A 21,559-nucleotide genomic window follows, 5' to 3' on the forward strand; every position below is an offset into this window, starting at 1 on the left:
ACCCAGCAACCACTGTAAATAATGCGATATTATCCAGGGACCACTGTAAATAATGAAATACTACACAGGAACCACTGTAAATAATGAAATCCTGCCCAGGGAGCATTATAAATAATGATATACTACCCAGGGACTATTGTAAATATTGAAATGCAACACAGGAACCACGGTAAATAACGAAATACTGCACAGGGACCACTTTACATGGTGATATACTGCCCAGGGACCACTGTAAATGATGTTCCCTAGCCAAGGTCACTATAAATAATGATATACTTCCCAGGGACTACTGTAAATAATGATATACTACTCGAAGCCACTGTAATAATGATCATCTACCCAGGGACCACTGTAAATTATGAAATTCTTCCCTGGGACTACTGTAAAAAATTGGGAGAGTGTCTAGAAAACGCAAATCCATTCTACAACGAAGGGGTCACATTGGAGGCCTGTCCCTGGTATACAGTGGTTCTTTTATAGTATTTCATTTTTTACAGTGGTCCCTTAGTATTATATCATTTTTTACAGTTGTCCCAGGGTAGCATATCTTGGCAATGTGGAGGAGCAGAGAGATCTTGGGGTCTATGTTCATACATCTTTGAAAGTTGCCACTCAAGTGGATAGAGCTGTGAAGAAGGTCTATGGTGAGCTAGCGTTCATTAACAGAGGGATTGAATTTAAGAGCCGTGAGGTGATGATGCAGCTGTACAAAACTTTGGTAATGCCACATTTGGAGTACAGTGTACAGTTCTGGCCGCCTCATTTTAGGAAGAATGTGGAAGCTTTGGAAAAGGTGCAAAGGAGATTTACCAGGATGTTGCCTGTGATGGAGAGTAGGTCTTACGAGGAAAGGTTGAGGGTGCTACGCCTTTCCTCATTAGAACGGAGAAGGATGAGGGGCGACTTGAAAGACGTTTATATGAAGATCAGGGGAATAGATAGAGTAGACAGTCAGAGACTTTTCCCCCAGGTGTAACAAAGCATTACAAGGGGGCATAAATTTAAAGTGAATGGTGGAAGATATAAGGGTGATGTCAGAGGTAGGTTATTTGCCCAGAGAGTAGTGGGGGCATGGAATGCACTGCCTGTGGAAGTAGTTGAGTCGGAAACATTAGGAACCTTCAAGCAGCTATTGGATAGGTACATGGATTACGGTAGAATGATATAGTGTCGATTACTTTGTTCTTAAGGGCAGCACGGTAGCATTGTGGATAGCACACTTGCTTCACAGCTCCAGGGTGCCAGGTTCGATTCCGGCTTGGGTCACTGCCTGTGCGGAGTCTGCACATCCTCCCCATGTGTGCGTGGGTTTCCTCCGGGTGCTCCGGTTTCCTCCCACAGTCCAGTGATGTGTAGGTTCGGTGGATTGGCCATGATAAATTGCCCTTAGTGTCTAAAATTACCCTTAGTGTTGGGTGGAGGTGTTGACCTTGGGTAGGGTGCTCTTTCCAAGAGCTGATGCAGACTCCATGGGCCGAATGACCTCCTTCTGCACTGTAAATTCAATGATGATCTATGATTAATCTGGGACAAAAGTTCGGCACAACATTGTGGGCCGAAGGGCCTCTTCTGTGCTGTATTTTTCTATGTTCTATGTAGTGATCCCTGGGTAGTATATCATTTTCTACAGTGGTTCCTGGTGTATTCTGTTGTATCACTGGGCAGCCAGCGCAGAGAGGGTGAAGGGATGTTTAAAGGAGCTGGAGGTGGACTGGGTCTGAATGGAGGAGGCCTCCTGCACGGGTAACTCACTCTGAGCGCTGGATGCAAGTCCACTCCCGGCTAGCCACTCACTCCAGGCCAGGCTACTCCCGACCAACCCGCACACAATGCAGGCCACTCCCGGCCAGCCCACACACACACTCCAGGCCAGGCCACTCCCGGACAGCCCACACACACACTCCAGGCCAGGCCACTCCCGGCCAGCCCACACACACACTCCAGGCCACTCCCGGCCAGCCCACACACACTACAGGCCAGGCCACTCCCGGCCAGCCCACACACACACTCCAGGCCACTCCCGGCCAGCACACGCACACACTCCAGGCCACTCCCGGCCAGCGCACACACACACTCCAGGCCAGCCCACACAAACACACTCCAGGCCACTCCCGGCCAGCCCACACACACACTCCAGGCCAGGCCACTCCCGGACAGCCCACACACACACTCCAGGCCAGGCCACTCCCGGCCAGCCCACACACACACTCCAGGCCACTCCCGGCCAGCCCACACACACACTCCAGGCCAGGCCACTCCCGGCCAGCCCACACACACACTCCAGGCCACTCCCGGCAAGCACACGCACACACTCCAGGCCACGCCCGGCTAGCCCACACACACACTCCATGCCACTCCCGGCCAGCCCACACACAGACTCCAGGCCACTCCCGGCCAGCCCACACACACTCCAGGCCACTCCCGGACAGCCCACACACACACTCCAAGCCACTCTCGGCAAGCCCACACACACACTCCAGGCCAATCCCGGACAGCCCCCACACACACTCCAGGCCACTCCCGGCCAGCCCACACACAGACTCCAGGCCACTCCCGGCCAGCGCACACACACACTCCAGGCCAGCCCACACAAACACACTCCAGGCCACTCCCGGCCAGCACACACACACACTCCAGGCCAAGCCCGGCCAGCCCACACACACACTCCAGGCCACTCACGGCCAGCCCACACAGACACCCCAGGCCAGGCCACTCCCGGCAAGCCCACACACACACTCCAGGCCACTCCCGGCCAGCCCACACACAGACTCCAGGCCAGGCCACTCCCGGCCAGCCCACACACACTCTCCAGGCCACTCCTGGCCAGCCCACACACACACTCCAGGCCACTCCCGGCCAGCCCACACACAGACTCCAGGCCAGGCCACTCCCGGCCAGCCCACACACACTCTCCAGGCCACTCCCGGCCAGCCCACACACACACTCCAGGCCACTCCCGGCCAGCCCACACAAAGACTCCAGGCCAGGCCACTCCCGGCCAGCCCACACACACACTCCAGGCCACTCCCGTTCAGCCCACACACACACTCCAGGCCACTCCCGGCCAGCCCACACACAGACTCCAGGCCAGGCCATTCCCGGCCAGCCCACACACACACTGCAGGCCACTCCCGGCCAGCCCACACACACACTCCGGGCCACTCCCCGCCAGCCCCCCCCCCACCCTCACACTCCCCGCCAGCCCCCACACACACTCCAGGCCACTCCCGGCCAGCCCGCACACACACTCCAGGCCACTCCCGGCCAGCCCACACTCACACTCCAGGCCACTCCCGGCCAGCCCACACACACACTCCCGGCCAGGCCACTCCCGGCCAGCCCACACACACACTCCAGGCCAGTCCCGGCCAGCCCCCACACACACTCCAGGCCAGTCCCGGCCAGCCCCCACACACACACCAGGCCAGTCCCGGCCAGCCCACACACACACTCCAGGCCAGTCCCGGCCAGCCCCCACACACACTCCAGGCCACTCCTGGCCAGCCCACACACACACTGCAGGCCACTCCCGCCCAGCCCACACACACACTCCAGGCCACTCCCGGCCAGCCCACACACACACTCCAGGCAACACCTGGCCAGCCCACACACACACTCCCGGCCAGGCCACTCCCGGACAGCCCACACACACACTCCAGGCCACTCCCGGCCAGCCTACACAGACACTCCCGGCCACTCCCGGCCAGTCCACACACACACTCCATGCCACTCCCGGCCAGCCTACACAGACACTCCCGGCCACTCCCGGCCAGCCCACACACCCACTCCAGGCCACTCACGGCCAGCCCACACACACACTCCAGGCCAGGCCACTCCCGGACAGCCCACATACAAATTCCAGGCCACTCCCAGCCAGCCCACACACACACTCCAGGCCACTCCCGGCAAGCCCCCACACACACTCCAGGCCACTCCCCCCAGCCCACACACACTCCAGGCCACTCCCGGCCAGCCCACACACACACTCCAGGCCAGGCCAATCCGGGACAGCCCACACACACACTCCAGGCCAGGCCTATCCGGGACAGCCCACACACACACTCCAGGCCACTCCCGGCCAGCCCACGCACACACTCCAGGCCAGGCCACTCCCGGCCAGCCCACACACAGACTCCAGGCCACTCCCGGCCAGCCCACACTCACACTCCAGGCCAGGCCACTCCCGGCCAACCCACACACTTACTCCATGCCACGCGCGGCCAGCCCCCGCACAAAATCCAGGACACTCCCGTCCAGCCCCCATACACACTCCAGGCTACTCCCGGCCAGCCCACACACACACTCCAGGCCACTCCCGGACAGCCAACATACACACTCCAGGCCAATCCGGGACAGCCCACACGCACACTCCGGGCCACTCCCCGCCAGCCCCCCCCCCCCATACACACCACGCCACTCCCCGCAAGCCCCCACACACACTCCAGGCCACTCCCCGCCAGCCCCCACACACACTCCAGGCCAGTCCCGGCCAGCCCACACACACTCTCCAGGTCACTCCCGGCCAGCACACACTCACACTCCAGGCCACTCCCGGCCTGCCTACACAGACACCCCAGTCCAGCGCACACCCGGCCAGCCCACACAGACACACTCCAGGCCAGCCCACACACAGACTCCAGGCCACTCACGGCGAGCCCACACACATACTCCATGCCACTCGCGGCCAGCCCCCGTACAAAATCCAGGACACTCCCGGCCAGCCCTCTTACACACTCCAGACCACTCCCGGTCAGCCCAAACCCACACTCCCGGCCACTCCCAGCCAGCCCAGACACAATCTCCAGGCCACTCCCGGCCAGCCCAAACGCACACTCCATGCCACTCACGGCCAGCCCACACACACAGTCCAAGCCACTCCCGACCAGCCCACAGACACACACCAGGCCACTCCAGGCCTGCCCACACACACACTCCAGGCCACTCCCGGCCAGCCCACAAACACACTCCAGGCCACTCCCGGCCAGCCCACACACACACTCCAGGCCACCCCCGACCAGCGCACACACACACTCCAGGCCACTCCCTGCCAACCCCCACATACACCCCAGGCCACTCCCGCCCAGCCCACATACACACTCCAGGTCACTCCAGGCCAGCCCACACACACACTCCAGGCCACTCCCGGCCAGCCCACACACACACTCCAGGCCACTCCCAGCCAGCCCACACACTCACTCCAGGCCACTCCCGGCCAGCCCACACACACACTCCAGGCCACCCAGCCAGCCCACACACTCACTCCAGGCCACTCCCGGCCAGCCCACTCACATGCTCCCGGTCACTCCCGTCCAGCCCACACACACAATCCAGGCCACTCCCGGCCAGCCGACACACACACTCCAGGCCACTCCCGGCCAGCCCACACACACACACCAGGCCACTCCCGACCAGCCCACTCACATGCTCCCGGTCACTCCCGTCCAGCCCACACACACAATCCAGGCCACTCCCGGCCAGCCCACACACACACTCCAGGCCAATCCGGGACAGCCCACACACACACTCCAGGCCACTCTCGGCCAGCCTACACAGACACCTCAGTCCAGCGCACTCCCGGCCAGCCCACATAGACACTCCAGGCCAGGCCACTCCCGGCCAGCCCACACACACTCTCCAGGCCACTCACGGCCAGCCCACTGACACACGCCAGGCTACTCCCGGCCAGCCCACACACACACTCCAGGCCACTCGCGGCCAACCCCCACACACACTCCAGGCCACTCCCGGCCAGCTCCCACACACACTCCAGGCCACTCCTGGCCAGCCCACAGACACACTCCAGGCCACTCCCGGCCAGCCCACACACACACTCCATGCTTCTCCCGGCCAGCACACACACAATCTCCAGGCCACTCCCAGCCAGCCCAGACACAATTTCCAGGCCACTCCCGGCCAGCCCAAACGCACACTCCATGCCACTCACGGCCAGCCCACACACACACTCCAAGCCACTCCCGGCCAGCCCACACACACACTCCAGGCCAATCCCGTACAGCCCACAGACACACACCAGGCCACTCCAGGCCTGCCCACACACACACTCCAGGCCACTCCCGGCCTACCCACACACACACTCCAGGCCACTCCCGGCCAGCCAACACACACACTCCAGGCCACTCCCGGCCAGCCCACACACACACTCCAGGCCACTCCCTGCCAACCCCCACATACACCCCAGGCCACTCCCGCCCAGCCCACATACACACTCCAGGTCACTCCCGGCCAGCCCACACACACACTCCAGGCCACTCCCGGCCAGCCCACACACACACTCCAGGCCACTCCCGGCCAACCCACACACACACTCCAGGCTACTCCCGGCCAGCCCACACACTCTCTCCCGGTCACTCACGGCCAGCCCACACACACACTCCAGGCCACTCCCGGCCAGCCCACACACACACTCCAGGCCACTCCCCGCCAGCCCCCACACACACTCCAGGCCACTCCCGGCCTGCCTACACAGACACCCCAGTCCAGCGCACACCCGGCCAGCCCACACAGACACACTCCAGGCCAGCCCACACACAGACTCCAGGACACTCACGGCGAGCCCACACACATACTCCATGCCACTCGCGGCCAGCCCCCGTACAAAATCCAGGACACTCCCGGCCAGCCCCCATACACACTCCAGACCACTCCCGGTCAGCCCAAACCCACACTCCCAGCCACTCCCAGCCAGCCCAGACACAATCTCCAGGCCACTCCCGGCCAGCCCAAACGCACACTCCATGCCACTCACGGCCAGCCCACACACACAGTCCAAGCCACTCCCGACCAGCCCACAGACACACACCAGGCCACTCCAGGCCTGCCCACACACACACTCCAGGCCACTCCCCGCCAGCCCACACACACACTCCGGGCCACTCCCCGCCAGCCCCCCCCCCCACCCTCACACTCCCCGCCAGCCCCCACACACACTCCAGGCCACTCCCGGCCAGCCCGCACACACACTCCAGGCCACTCCCGGCCAGCCCACACTCACACTCCAGGCCACTCCCGGCCAGCCCACACACACACTCCCGGCCAGGCCACTCCCGGCCAGCCCACACACACACTCCAGGCCAGTCCCGGCCAGCCCCCACACACACTCCAGGCCAGTCCCGGCCAGCCCCCACACACACACCAGGCCAGTCCCGGCCAGCCCACACACACACTCCAGGCCAGTCCCGGCCAGCCCCCACACACACTCCAGGCCACTCCTGGCCAGCCCACACACACACTGCAGGCCACTCCCGCCCAGCCCACACACACACTCCAGGCCACTCCCGGCCAGCCCACACACACACTCCAGGCAACACCTGGCCAGCCCACACACACACTCCCGGCCAGGCCACTCCCGGACAGCCCACACACACACTCCAGGCCACTCCCGGCCAGCCTACACAGACACTCCCGGCCACTCCCGGCCAGTCCACACACACACTCCATGCCACTCCCGGCCAGCCTACACAGACACTCCCGGCCACTCCCGGCCAGCCCACACACCCACTCCAGGCCACTCACGGCCAGCCCACACACACACTCCAGGCCAGGCCACTCCCGGACAGCCCACATACAAATTCCAGGCCACTCCCTGCCAGCCCACACACACACTCCAGGCCACTCCCGGCAAGCCCCCACACACACTCCAGGCCACTCCCCCCAGCCCACACACACTCCAGGCCACTCCCGGCCAGCCCACACACACACTCCAGGCCAGGCCAATCCGGGACAGCCCACACACACACTCCAGGCCAGGCCTATCCGGGACAGCCCACACACACACTCCAGGCCACTCCCGGCCAGCCCACGCACACACTCCAGGCCAGGCCACTCCCGGCCAGCCCACACACAGACTCCAGGCCACTCCCGGCCAGCCCACACACACACTCCAGGCCAGGCCTCTCCCGGCCAGCCCACACACATACTCCATGCCACGCGCGGCCAGCCCCCGCACAAAATCCAGGACACTCCCGTCCAGCCCCCATACACACTCCAGGCTACTCCCGGCCAGCCCACACACACACTCCAGGCCACTCCCGGACAGCCAACATACACACTCCAGGCCAATCCGGGACAGCCCACACGCACACTCCGGGCCACTCCCCGCCAGCCCCCCCCCCCCCCATACACACCACGCCACTCCCCGCAAGCCCCCACACACACTCCAGGCCACTCCCCGCCAGCCCCCACACACACTCCAGGCCAGTCCCGGCCAGCCCACACACACTCTCCAGGTCACTCCCGGCCAGCACACACTCACACTCCAGGCCACTCCCGGCCTGCCTACACAGACACCCCAGTCCAGCGCACACCCGGCCAGCCCACACAGACACACTCCAGGCCAGCCCACACACAGACTCCAGGCCACTCACGGCGAGCCCACACACATACTCCATGCCACTCGCGGCCAGCCCCCGTACAAAATCCAGGACACTCCCGGCCAGCCCCCATACACACTCCAGACCACTCCCGGTCAGCCCAAACCCACACCCCCGGCCACTCCCAGCCAGCCCAGACACAATCTCCAGGCCACTCCCGGCCAGCCCAAACGCACACTCCATGCCACTCACGGCCAGCCCACACACACAGTCCAAGCCACTCCCGACCAGCCCACAGACACACACCAGGCCACTCCAGGCCTGCCCACACACACACTCCAGGCCACTCCCGGCCAGCCCACAAACACACTCCAGGCCACTCCCGGCCAGCCCACACACACACTCCAGGCCACCCCCGACCAGCGCACACACACACTCCAGGCCACTCCCTGCCAACCCCCACATACACCCCAGGCCACTCCCGCCCAGCCCACATACACACTCCAGGTCACTCCAGGCCAGCCCACACACACACTCCAGGCCACTCCCGGCCAGCCCACACACACACTCCAGGCCACTCCCAGCCAGCCCACACACTCACTCCAGGCCACTCCCGGCCAGCCCACACACACACTCCAGGCCACCCAGCCAGCCCACACACTCACTCCAGGCCACTCCCGGCCAGCCCACTCACATGCTCCCGGTCACTCCCGTCCAGCCCACACACACAATCCAGGCCACTCCCGGCCAGCCGACACACACACTCCAGGCCACTCCCGGCCAGCACACACACACACACCAGGCCACTCCCGGCCAGCCCACTCACATGCTCCCGGTCACTCCCGTCCAGCCCACACACACAATCCAGGCCACTCCCGGCCAGCCCACACACACACTCCAGGCCAATCCGGGACAGCCCACACACACACTCCAGGCCACTCTCGGCCAGCCTACACAGACACCTCAGTCCAGCGCACTCCCGGCCAGCCCACATAGACACTCCAGGCCAGGCCACTCCCGGCCAGCCCACACACACTCTCCAGGCCACTCACGGCCAGCCCACTGACACACGCCAGGCTACTCCCGGCCAGCCCACACACACACTCCAGGCCACTCGCGGCCAGCCCCCACACACACTCCAGGCCACTCCCGGCCAGCTCCCACACACACTCCAGGCCACTCCTGGCCAGCCCACAGACACACTCCAGGCCACTCCCGGCCAGCCCACACACACACTCCATGCTTCTCCCGGCCAGCACACACACAATCTCCAGGCCACTCCCAGCCAGCCCAGACACAATTTCCAGGCCACTCCCGGCCAGCCCAAACGCACACTCCATGCCACTCACGGCCAGCCCACACACACACTCCAAGCCACTCCCGGCCAGCCCACACACACACTCCAGGCCAATCCCGTACAGCCCACAGACACACACCAGGCCACTCCAGGCCTGCCCACACACACACTCCAGGCCACTCCCGGCCTGCCCACACACACACTCCAGGCCACTCCCGGCCAGCCAACACACACACTCCAGGCCACTCCCGGCCAGCCCACACACACACTCCAGGCCACTCCCTGCCAACCCCCACATACACCCCAGGCCACTCCCGCCCAGCCCACATACACACTCCAGGTCACTCCCGGCCAGCCCACACACACACTCCAGGCCACTCCCGGCCAGCCCACACACACACTCCAGGCCACTCCCGGCCAACCCACACACACACTCCAGGCTACTCCCGGCCAGCCCACACACTCTCTCCCGGTCACTCACGGCCAGCCCACAAACACACTCCAGGCCACTCCCGGCCAGCCCACACACACACTCCAGGCCACTCCCCGCCAGCCCCCACACACACTCCAGGCCACTCCCGGCCTGCCTACACAGACACCCCAGTCCAGCGCACACCCGGCCAGCCCACACAGACACACTCCAGGCCAGCCCACACACAGACTCCAGGACACTCACGGCGAGCCCACACACATACTCCATGCCACTCGCGGCCAGCCCCCGTACAAAATCCAGGACACTCCCGGCCAGCCCCCATACACACTCCAGACCACTCCCGGTCAGCCCAAACCCACACTCCCAGCCACTCCCAGCCAGCCCAGACACAATCTCCAGGCCACTCCCGGCCAGCCCAAACGCACACTCCATGCCACTCACGGCCAGCCCACACACACAGTCCAAGCCACTCCCGACCAGCCCACAGACACACACCAGGCCACTCCAGGCCTGCCCACACACACACTCCAGGCCACTCCCGGCCAGCCCACAAACACACTCCAGGCCACTCCCGGCCAGCCCACACACACACTCCAGGCCACCCCCGACCAGCGCACACACACACTCCAGGCCACTCCCTGCCAACCCCCACATACACCCCAGGCCACTCCCGCCCAGCCCACATACACACTCCAGGTCACTCCAGGCCAGCCCACACACACACTCCAGGCCACTCCCGGCCAGCCCACACACACACTCCAGGCCACTCCCAGCCAGCCCACACACTCACTCCAGGCCACTCCCGGCCAGCACACACACACACTCCAGGCCACCCAGCCAGCCCACACACTCACTCCAGGCCACTCACGGCCAGCCCACACACACACTCCAGGCCACTCCCGGCCAGCCGACACACACACTCCAGGCCACTCCCGGCCAGCCGACACACACACTCCAGGCCACTCCCGGCCAGCCCACACACACACACCAGGCCACTCACGGCCAGCCCACTCACATGCTCCCCGTCACTCCCGTCCAGCCCACACACACAATCCAGGCCACTCCCGGCCAGCCCACACACACACTCCAGGCCAATCCTGGACAGCCCACACACACACTCCAGGCCACTCTCGGCCAGCCTACACAGACACCTCAGTCCAGCGCACTCCCGGCCAGCCCACATAGACACTCCAGGCCAGGCCACTCCCGGCCAGCCCACACACACTCTCCAGGCCACTCACGGCCAGCCCACTGACACACGCCAGGCCACTCCCGGGCAGCCCACACACACACTCCAGGCCACTCGCGGCCAGCCCCCACACACACTCCAGGCCACTCCCGGCCAGCTCCCACACACACTCCAGGCCACTCCTGGCCAGCCCACAGACACACTCCAGGCCACTCCCGGCCAGCCCACACACACACTCCATGCTTCTCCCGGCCAGCACACACACAATCTCCAGGCCACTCCCAGCCAGCCCAAACGCACACTCCATGCCACTCACGGCCAGCCCACACACACACTCCAAGCCACTCCCGGCCAGCCCACACACACACTCCAGGCCAATCCCGGACAGCCCACACACACACTCCAGGCCACTCTCGGCCAGCCTACACAGACACCTCAGTCCAGCGCACTCCCGGCCAGCCCACATAGACACTCCAGGCCAGGCCACTCCCGGCCAGCCCACACACACTCTCCAGGCCACTCACGGCCAGCCCACTGACACACGCCAGGCTACTCCCGGCCAGCCCACACACACACTCCAGGCCACTCGCGGCCAGCCCCCACACACACTCCAGGCCACTCCCGGCCAGCTCCCACACACACTCCAGGCCACTCCTGGCCAGCCCACAGACACACTCCAGGCCACTCCCGGCCAGCCCACACACACACTCCATGCTTCTCCCGGCCAGCACACACACAATCTCCAGGCCACTCCCAGCCAGCCCAGACACAATTTCCAGGCCACTCCCGGCCAGCCCAAACGCACACTCCATGCCACTCACGGCCAGCCCACACACACACTCCAAGCCACTCCCGGCCAGCCCACACACACACTCCAGGCCAATCCCGTACAGCCCACAGACACACACCAGGCCACTCCAGGCCTGCCCACACACACACTCCAGGCCACTCCCGGCCTACCCACACACACACTCCAGGCCACTCCCGGCCAGCCAACACACACACTCCAGGCCACTCCCGGCCAGCCCACACACACACTCCAGGCCACTCCCTGCCAACCCCCACATACACCCCAGGCCACTCCCGCCCAGCCCACATACACACTCCAGGTCACTCCCGGCCAGCCCACACACACACTCCAGGCCACTCCCGGCCAGCCCACACACACACTCCAGGCCACTCCCGGCCAACCCACACACACACTCCAGGCTACTCCCGGCCAGCCCACACACTCTCTCCCGGTCACTCACGGCCAGCCCACACACACACTCCAGGCCACTCCCGGCCAGCCCACACACACACTCCAGGCCACTCCCCGCCAGCCCCCACACACACTCCAGGCCACTCCCGGCCTGCCTACACAGACACCCCAGTCCAGCGCACACCCGGCCAGCCCACACAGACACACTCCAGGCCAGCCCACACACAGACTCCAGGACACTCACGGCGAGCCCACACACATACTCCATGCCACTCGCGGCCAGCCCCCGTACAAAATCCAGGACACTCCCGGCCAGCCCCCATACACACTCCAGACCACTCCCGGTCAGCCCAAACCCACACTCCCAGCCACTCCCAGCCAGCCCAGACACAATCTCCAGGCCACTCCCGGCCAGCCCAAACGCACACTCCATGCCACTCACGGCCAGCCCACACACACAGTCCAAGCCACTCCCGACCAGCCCACAGACACACACCAGGCCACTCCAGGCCTGCCCACACACACACTCCAGGCCACTCCCGGCCAGCCCACACACACACTCCGGGCCACTCCCCGCCAGCCCCCCCCCCACCCTCACACTCCCCGCCAGCCCCCACACACACTCCAGGCCACTCCCGGCCAGCCCGCACACACACTCCAGGCCACTCCCGGCCAGCCCACACTCACACTCCAGGCCACTCCCGGCCAGCCCACACACACACTCCCGGCCAGGCCACTCCCGGCCAGCCCACACACACACTCCAGGCCAGTCCCGGCCAGCCCCCACACACACTCCAGGCCAGTCCCGGCCAGCCCCCACACACACACCAGGCCAGTCCCGGCCAGCCCACACACACACTCCAGGCCAGTCCCGGCCAGCCCCCACACACACTCCAGGCCACTCCTGGCCAGCCCACACACACACTGCAGGCCACTCCCGCCCAGCCCACACACACACTCCAGGCCACTCCCGGCCAGCCCACACACACACTCCAGGCAACACCTGGCCAGCCCACACACACACTCCCGGCCAGGCCACTCCCGGACAGCCCACACACACACTCCAGGCCACTCCCGGCCAGCCTACACAGACACTCCCGGCCACTCCCGGCCAGTCCACACACACACTCCATGCCACTCCCGGCCAGCCTACACAGACACTCCCGGCCACTCCCGGCCAGCCCACACACCCACTCCAGGCCACTCACGGCCAGCCCACACACACACTCCAGGCCAGGCCACTCCCGGACAGCCCACATACAAATTCCAGGCCACTCCCTGCCAGCCCACACACACACTCCAGGCCACTCCCGGCAAGCCCCCACACACACTCCAGGCCACTCCCCCCAGCCCACACACACTCCAGGCCACTCCCGGCCAGCCCACACACACACTCCAGGCCAGGCCAATCCGGGACAGCCCACACACACACTCCAGGCCAGGCCTATCCGGGACAGCCCACACACACACTCCAGGCCACTCCCGGCCAGCCCACGCACACACTCCAGGCCAGGCCACTCCCGGCCAGCCCACACACAGACTCCAGGCCACTCCCGGCCAGCCCACACACACACTCCAGGCCAGGCCACTCCCGGCCAGCCCACACACATACTCCATGCCACGCGCGGCCAGCCCCCGCACAAAATCCAGGACACTCCCGTCCAGCCCCCATACACACTCCAGGCTACTCCCGGCCAGCCCACACACACACTCCAGGCCACTCCCGGACAGCCAACATACACACTCCAGGCCAATCCGGGACAGCCCACACGCACACTCCGGGCCACTCCCCGCCAGCCCCCCCCCCCCCCCATACACACCACGCCACTCCCCGCAAGCCCCCACACACACTCCAGGCCACTCCCCGCCAGCCCCCACACACACTCCAGGCCAGTCCCGGCCAGCCCACACACACTCTCCAGGTCACTCCCGGCCAGCACACACTCACACTCCAGGCCACTCCCGGCCTGCCTACACAGACACCCCAGTCCAGCGCACACCCGGCCAGCCCACACAGACACACTCCAGGCCAGCCCACACACAGACTCCAGGCCACTCACGGCGAGCCCACACACATACTCCATGCCACTCGCGGCCAGCCCCCGTACAAAATCCAGGACACTCCCGGCCAGCCCCCATACACACTCCAGACCACTCCCGGTCAGCCCAAACCCACACCCCCGGCCACTCCCAGCCAGCCCAGACACAATCTCCAGGCCACTCCCGGCCAGCCCAAACGCACACTCCATGCCACTCACGGCCAGCCCACACACACAGTCCAAGCCACTCCCGACCAGCCCACAGACACACACCAGGCCACTCCAGGCCTGCCCACACACACACTCCAGGCCACTCCCGGCCAGCCCACAAACACACTCCAGGCCACTCCCGGCCAGCCCACACACACACTCCAGGCCACCCCCGACCAGCGCACACACACACTCCAGGCCACTCCCTGCCAACCCCCACATACACCCCAGGCCACTCCCGCCCAGCCCACATACACACTCCAGGTCACTCCAGGCCAGCCCACACACACACTCCAGGCCACTCCCGGCCAGCCCACACACACACTCCAGGCCACTCCCAGCCAGCCCACACACTCACTCCAGGCCACTCCCGGCCAGCCCACACACACACTCCAGGCCACCCAGCCAGCCCACACACTCACTCCAGGCCACTCCCGGCCAGCCCACTCACATGCTCCCGGTCACTCCCGTCCAGCCCACACACACAATCCAGGCCACTCCCGGCCAGCCGACACACACACTCCAGGCCACTCCCGGCCAGCACACACACACACACCAGGCCACTCCCGGCCAGCCCACTCACATGCTCCCGGTCACTCCCGTCCAGCCCACACACACAATCCAGGCCACTCCCGGCCAGCCCACACACACACTCCAGGCCAATCCGGGACAGCCCACACACACACTCCAGGCCACTCTCGGCCAGCCTACACAGACACCTCAGTCCAGCGCACTCCCGGCCAGCCCACATAGACACTCCAGGCCAGGCCACTCCCGGCCAGCCCACACACACTCTCCAGGCCACTCACGGCCAGCCCACTGACACACGCCAGGCTACTCCCGGCCAGCCCACACACACACTCCAGGCCACTCGCGGCCAGCCCCCACACACACTCCAGGCCACTCCCGGCCAGCTCCCACACACACTCCAGGCCACTCCTGGCCAGCCCACAGACACACTCCAGGCCACTCCCGGCCAGCCCACACACACACTCCATGCTTCTCCCGGCCAGCACACACACAATCTCCAGGCCACTCCCAGCCAGCCCAGACACAATTTCCAGGCCACTCCCGGCCAGCCCAAACGCACACTCCATGCCACTCACGGCCAGCCCACACACACACTCCAAGCCACTCCCGGCCAGCCCACACACACACTCCAGGCCAATCCCGTACAGCCCACAGACACACACCAGGCCACTCCAGGCCTGCCCACACACACACTCCAGGCCACTCCCGGCCTGCCCACACACACACTCCAGGCCACTCCCGGCCAGCCAACACACACACTCCAGGCCACTCCCGGCCAGCCCACACACACACTCCAGGCCACTCCCTGCCAACCCCCACATACACCCCAGGCCACTCCCGCCCAGCCCACATACACACTCCAGGTCACTCCCGGCCAGCCCACACACACACTCCAGGCCACTCCCGGCCAGCCCACACACACACTCCAGGCCACTCCCGGCCAACCCACACACACACTCCAGGCTACTCCCGGCCAGCCCACACACTCTCTCCCGGTCACTCACGGCCAGCCCACAAACACACTCCAGGCCACTCCCGGCCAGCCCACACACACACTCCAGGCCACTCCCCGCCAGCCCCCACACACACTCCAGGCCACTCCCGGCCTGCCTACACAGACACCCCAGTCCAGCGCACACCCGGCCAGCCCACACAGACACACTCCAGGCCAGCCCACACACAGACTCCAGGACACTCACGGCGAGCCCACACACATACTCCATGCCACTCGCGGCCAGCCCCCGTACAAAATCCAGGACACTCCCGGCCAGCCCCCATACACACTCCAGACCACTCCCGGTCAGCCCAAACCCACACTCCCAGCCACTCCCAGCCAGCCCAGACACAATCTCCAGGCCACTCCCGGCCAGCCCAAACGCACACTCCATGCCACTCACGGCCAGCCCACACACACAGTCCAAGCCACTCCCGACCAGCCCACAGACACACACCAGGCCACTCCAGGCCTGCCCACACACACACTCCAGGCCACTCCCGGCCAGCCCACAAACACACTCCAGGCCACTCCCAGCCAGCCCACACACTCACTCCAGGCCACTCCCGGCCAGCACACACACACACTCCAGGCCACCCAGCCAGCCCACACACTCACTCCAGGCCACTCACGGCCAGCCCACACACACACTCCAGGCCACTCCCGGCCAGCCGACACACACACTCCAGGCCACTCCCGGCCAGCCGACACACACACTCCAGGCCACTCCCGGCCAGCCCACACACACACACCAGGCCACTCACGGCCAGCCCACTCACATGCTCCCCGTCACTCCCGTCCAGCCCACACACACAATCCAGGCCACTCCCGGCCAGCCCACACACACACTCCAGGCCAATCCTGGACAGCCCACACACACACTCCAGGCCACTCTCGGCCAGCCTACACAGACACCTCAGTCCAGCGCACTCCCGGCCAGCCCACATAGACACTCCAGGCCAGGCCACTCCCGGCCAGCCCACACACACTCTCCAGGCCACTCACGGCCAGCCCACTGACACACGCCAGGCCACTCCCGGGCAGCCCACACACACACTCCAGGCCACTCGCGGCCAGCCCCCACACACACTCCAGGCCACTCCCGGCCAGCTCCCACACACACTCCAGGCCACTCCTGGCCAGCCCACAGACACACTCCAGGCCACTCCCGGCCAGCCCACACACACACTCCATGCTTCTCCCGGCCAGCACACACACAATCTCCAGGCCACTCCCAGCCAGCCCAAACGCACACTCCATGCCACTCACGGCCAGCCCACACACACACTCCAAGCCACTCCCGGCCAGCCCACACACACACTCCAGGCCAATCCCGGACAGCCCACAGACACACACCAGGCCACTCCAGGCCTGCCCACACACACACTCCAGGCCACTCCCGGCCTGCCCACACACACACTCCAGGCCACTCCCGGCCAGCCAACACACACACTCCAGGCCACTCCCGGCCAGCCCATACACACACTCCAGGCCACTCCCTGCCAACCACACATACACCCCAGGCCACTCCCGCCCAGCCCACATACACACTCCTGGTCACTCCCGGCCAGCCCACACACACACTACAGGCCACTCCCGGCCAGCCCACACACACACTCCCGGCCACTCCCAGCCAGCCCAGACACAATCTCCAGACCACTCCCGGTCAGCCCAAACCCACACTCCCGGCCACTCCCAGCCAGCCCAGACACAATCTCCAGGCCACTCCCGACCAGCCCACAGACACACACCAGGCCACTCCAGGCCTGCCCACACACACACTCCAGGCCACTCCCGGCCAGCCCACAAACACACTCCAGGCCACTCCCGGCCAGCCCACACACACTCCAGGCCACCCCCGAGCAGCGCACACACACACTCCAGGCCACTCCCTGCCAACCCCCACATACACCCCAGGCCACTCCCGCCCAGCCCACATACACACTCCAGGTCACTCCAGGCCAGCCCACACACACACTCCAGGCCACTCCCGGCCAGCCCACACACACACTCCAGGCCACTCCCAGCCAGCCCACACACTCACTCCAGGCCACTCCCGGCCAGCACACACACACACTCCAGGCCACCCAGCCAGCCCACACACTCACTCCAGGCCACTCACGGCCAGCCCACACACACACTCCAGGCCACTCCCGGCCAGCCGACACACACACTCCAGGCCACTCCCGGCCAGCCGACACACACACTCCAGGCCACTCCCGGCCAGCCCACACACACACACCAGGCCACTGCCGGCCAGCCCACTCACATGCTCCCCGTCACTCCCGTCCAGCCCACACACACAATCCAGGCCACTCCCGGCCAGCCCACACACACACACCAGGCCAATCCTGGACAGCCCACACACACATTCCAGGCCACTCTCGGCCAGCCTACACAGACACCTCAGTCCAGCGCACTCCCGGCCAGCCCACATAGACACTCCAGGCCAGGCCACTCCCGGCCAGCCCACACACACTCTCCAGGCCACTCACGGCCAGCCCACTGACACACGCCAGGCCACTCCCGGCCAGCCCACACACACACTCCAGGCCACTCGCGGCCAGCCCCCACACACACTCCAGGCCACTCCCGGCCAGCCCACACACTCACTCCAGGCCACTCCCGGCCAGCACACACACACACTCCAGGCCACCCAGCCAGCCCACACACTCACTCCAGGCCACTCACGGCCAGCCCACACACACACTCCAGGCCACTCCCGGCCAGCCGACACACACACTCCAGGCCACTCCCGGCCAGCCGACACACACACTCCAGGCCACTCCCGGCCAGCCCACACACACACACCAGGCCACTGCCGGCCAGCCCACTCACATGCTCCCCGTCACTCCCGTCCAGCCCACACACACAATCCAGGCCACTCCCGGCCAGCCCACACACACACACCAGGCCAATCCTGGACAGCCCACACACACATTCCAGGCCACTCTCGGCCAGCCTACACAGACACCTCAGTCCAGCGCACTCCCGGCCAGCCCACATAGACACTCCAGGCCAGGCCACTCCCGGCCAGCCCACACACACTCTCCAGGCCACTCACGGCCAGCCCACTGACACACGCCAGGCCACTCCCGGCCAGCCCACACACACACTCCAGGCCACTCGCGGCCAGCCCCCACACACACTCCAGGCCACTCCCGGCCAGCTCCCACACACACTCCAGGCCACTCCTGGCCAGCCCACAGACACACTCCAGGCCACTCCCGGCCAGCCCACACACACACTCCATGCTTCTCCCGGCCAGCACACACACAATCTCCAGGCCACTCCCAGCAAGCCCAGACACAATCTCCAGGCCACTCCCGGCCAGCCCAAACGCACACTCCATGCCACTCACGGCCAGCCCACACACACACTCCAAGCCACTCCCGGCCAGCCCACACACACACTCCAGGCCAATCCCGGACAGCCCACAGACACACACCAGGCCACTCCAGGCCTGCCCACACACACACTCCAGGCCACTGCCGGCCTGCCCACACACACACTCCAGGCCACTCCCGGCCAGCCAACACACACACTCCAGGCCACTCCCGGCCAGCCCACACACACACTCCAGGCCACTCCCTGCCAACCCCCACATACACCCCAGGCCACTCCCGCCCAGCCCACATACACACTCCAGGTCACTCCCGGCCAGCACACACACACACTCCAGGCTACTCCCGGCCAGCCCACACACTCTGTCCCGGTCACTCACGGCCAGCCCACACACAGACTCCAGGCCACTCCCGGCCAGCCCACAAACACACTCCAGGCCACTCCCAGCCAGCCCACACACTCACTCCAGGCCACTCCCGGCCAGCCCACACACACACTCCTGGCCACTCCCTGCCAGCCCACACACTCACTCCAGGCCACTCCCGGCCAGCCCACACACACACTCCAGGCCACTCCCGGCCAGCCCACACACAAACTCCAGGCCACTCCCGCCCAGCCCACACACACACTCCAGGCCACTCCAGGCCAGCCCACACACGCACTCCAGGCCACTGCCGGCCAGCCCACACACATACTACCGGTCACTCCCGGCCAGCCCACACACACAATCCAGGCCACTCCCGGCCAGCCCACACACACACTCCAGGCCAATCCGGGACATCCCACACACACACTCCAGGCCACTCCCGGCCAGCCTACACAGACACCTCAGTCCAGCGCACTCCCGGCCAGCCCACATAGACACTCCAGGCCAGGCCACTCCTGGCCAGCCCACACACACTCTCCAGGCCACTCATGCCAGCCCACACACACACTCCAGGCCACTCCCGGCCAGCTCCCACACACACTCCAGGCCACTCCTGGCCAGCCCACAGACACACTCCAGGCTAATCCTGGCCAGCCGACACACACACTCCAGGCCACTCCCGGCCAGCCCACACACACACTCCGGGCCACTCCCCACCAGCCCCCCCCCCCACACACACACTCCAGGCCACTCCCCGCCAGCCCCCACACACACTCCAGGCCACTCCCGGCCAGCCCACACACACACTCTAGGCCACTCACGGCCAGCCCACACACACACTCCATGCCACTCCCGGCCAGCGCACACACACACTCCAGGCCACTCCCGGCCAGCCCACACACACACTCCAGGCCACTCCCGGCCAGCACACACACAGACTCCAGGCCACTCCCGGCAAGCGCACACACACACTCCAGGCCAGCCCACACAAACACACTCCAGGCCACTCCCAGCCAGCCCACACACTCACTCCAGGCCACTCACGGCCAGCCCACACACACACTCCAGGCTACTCCCGGCCAGACGACACACACACTCCAGGCCACTCCCGGCCAGCCCACACACACACTCCAGGCCAGGCCACTCCCGGCCAGCCCACACACACACTCCAGGCCACTCCCGGCCAGCCGACACACACACTCCAGGCCACTCCCGGCCAGCCCACACACACACTCCAGGCCAGGCCACTCCCGGCCAGCCCACACACACACTCCAGGCCAATCCGGGACATCCCACACACACACTCCAGGCCACTCCCGGCCAGCCTACACAGACACCTCAGTCCAGCGCACTCCCGGCCAGCCCACATAGACACTCCAGGCCAGGCCATTCCCGGCCAGCCCACACACACTCTCCAGGCCACTCATGCCAGCCCACACACACACTCCAGGCCACTCCTGGCCAGCCCACAGACACACTCCAGGCCACTCCCTGCCAGCCCACACACACACTCCAGGCCACTCCCGGCCAGCCCACGCACACACTCCAAGCCACTCTCGGCAAGCCCACACACACACTCCAGGCCAATCCCGGACAGCCCCCACACACACTCCAGGCCACTCC

This window comes from Scyliorhinus torazame, chromosome 20 (assembly GCF_047496885.1).
Source record: "Scyliorhinus torazame isolate Kashiwa2021f chromosome 20, sScyTor2.1, whole genome shotgun sequence".
NCBI classification, from domain to species: Eukaryota; Metazoa; Chordata; class Chondrichthyes; order Carcharhiniformes; family Scyliorhinidae; genus Scyliorhinus; species Scyliorhinus torazame.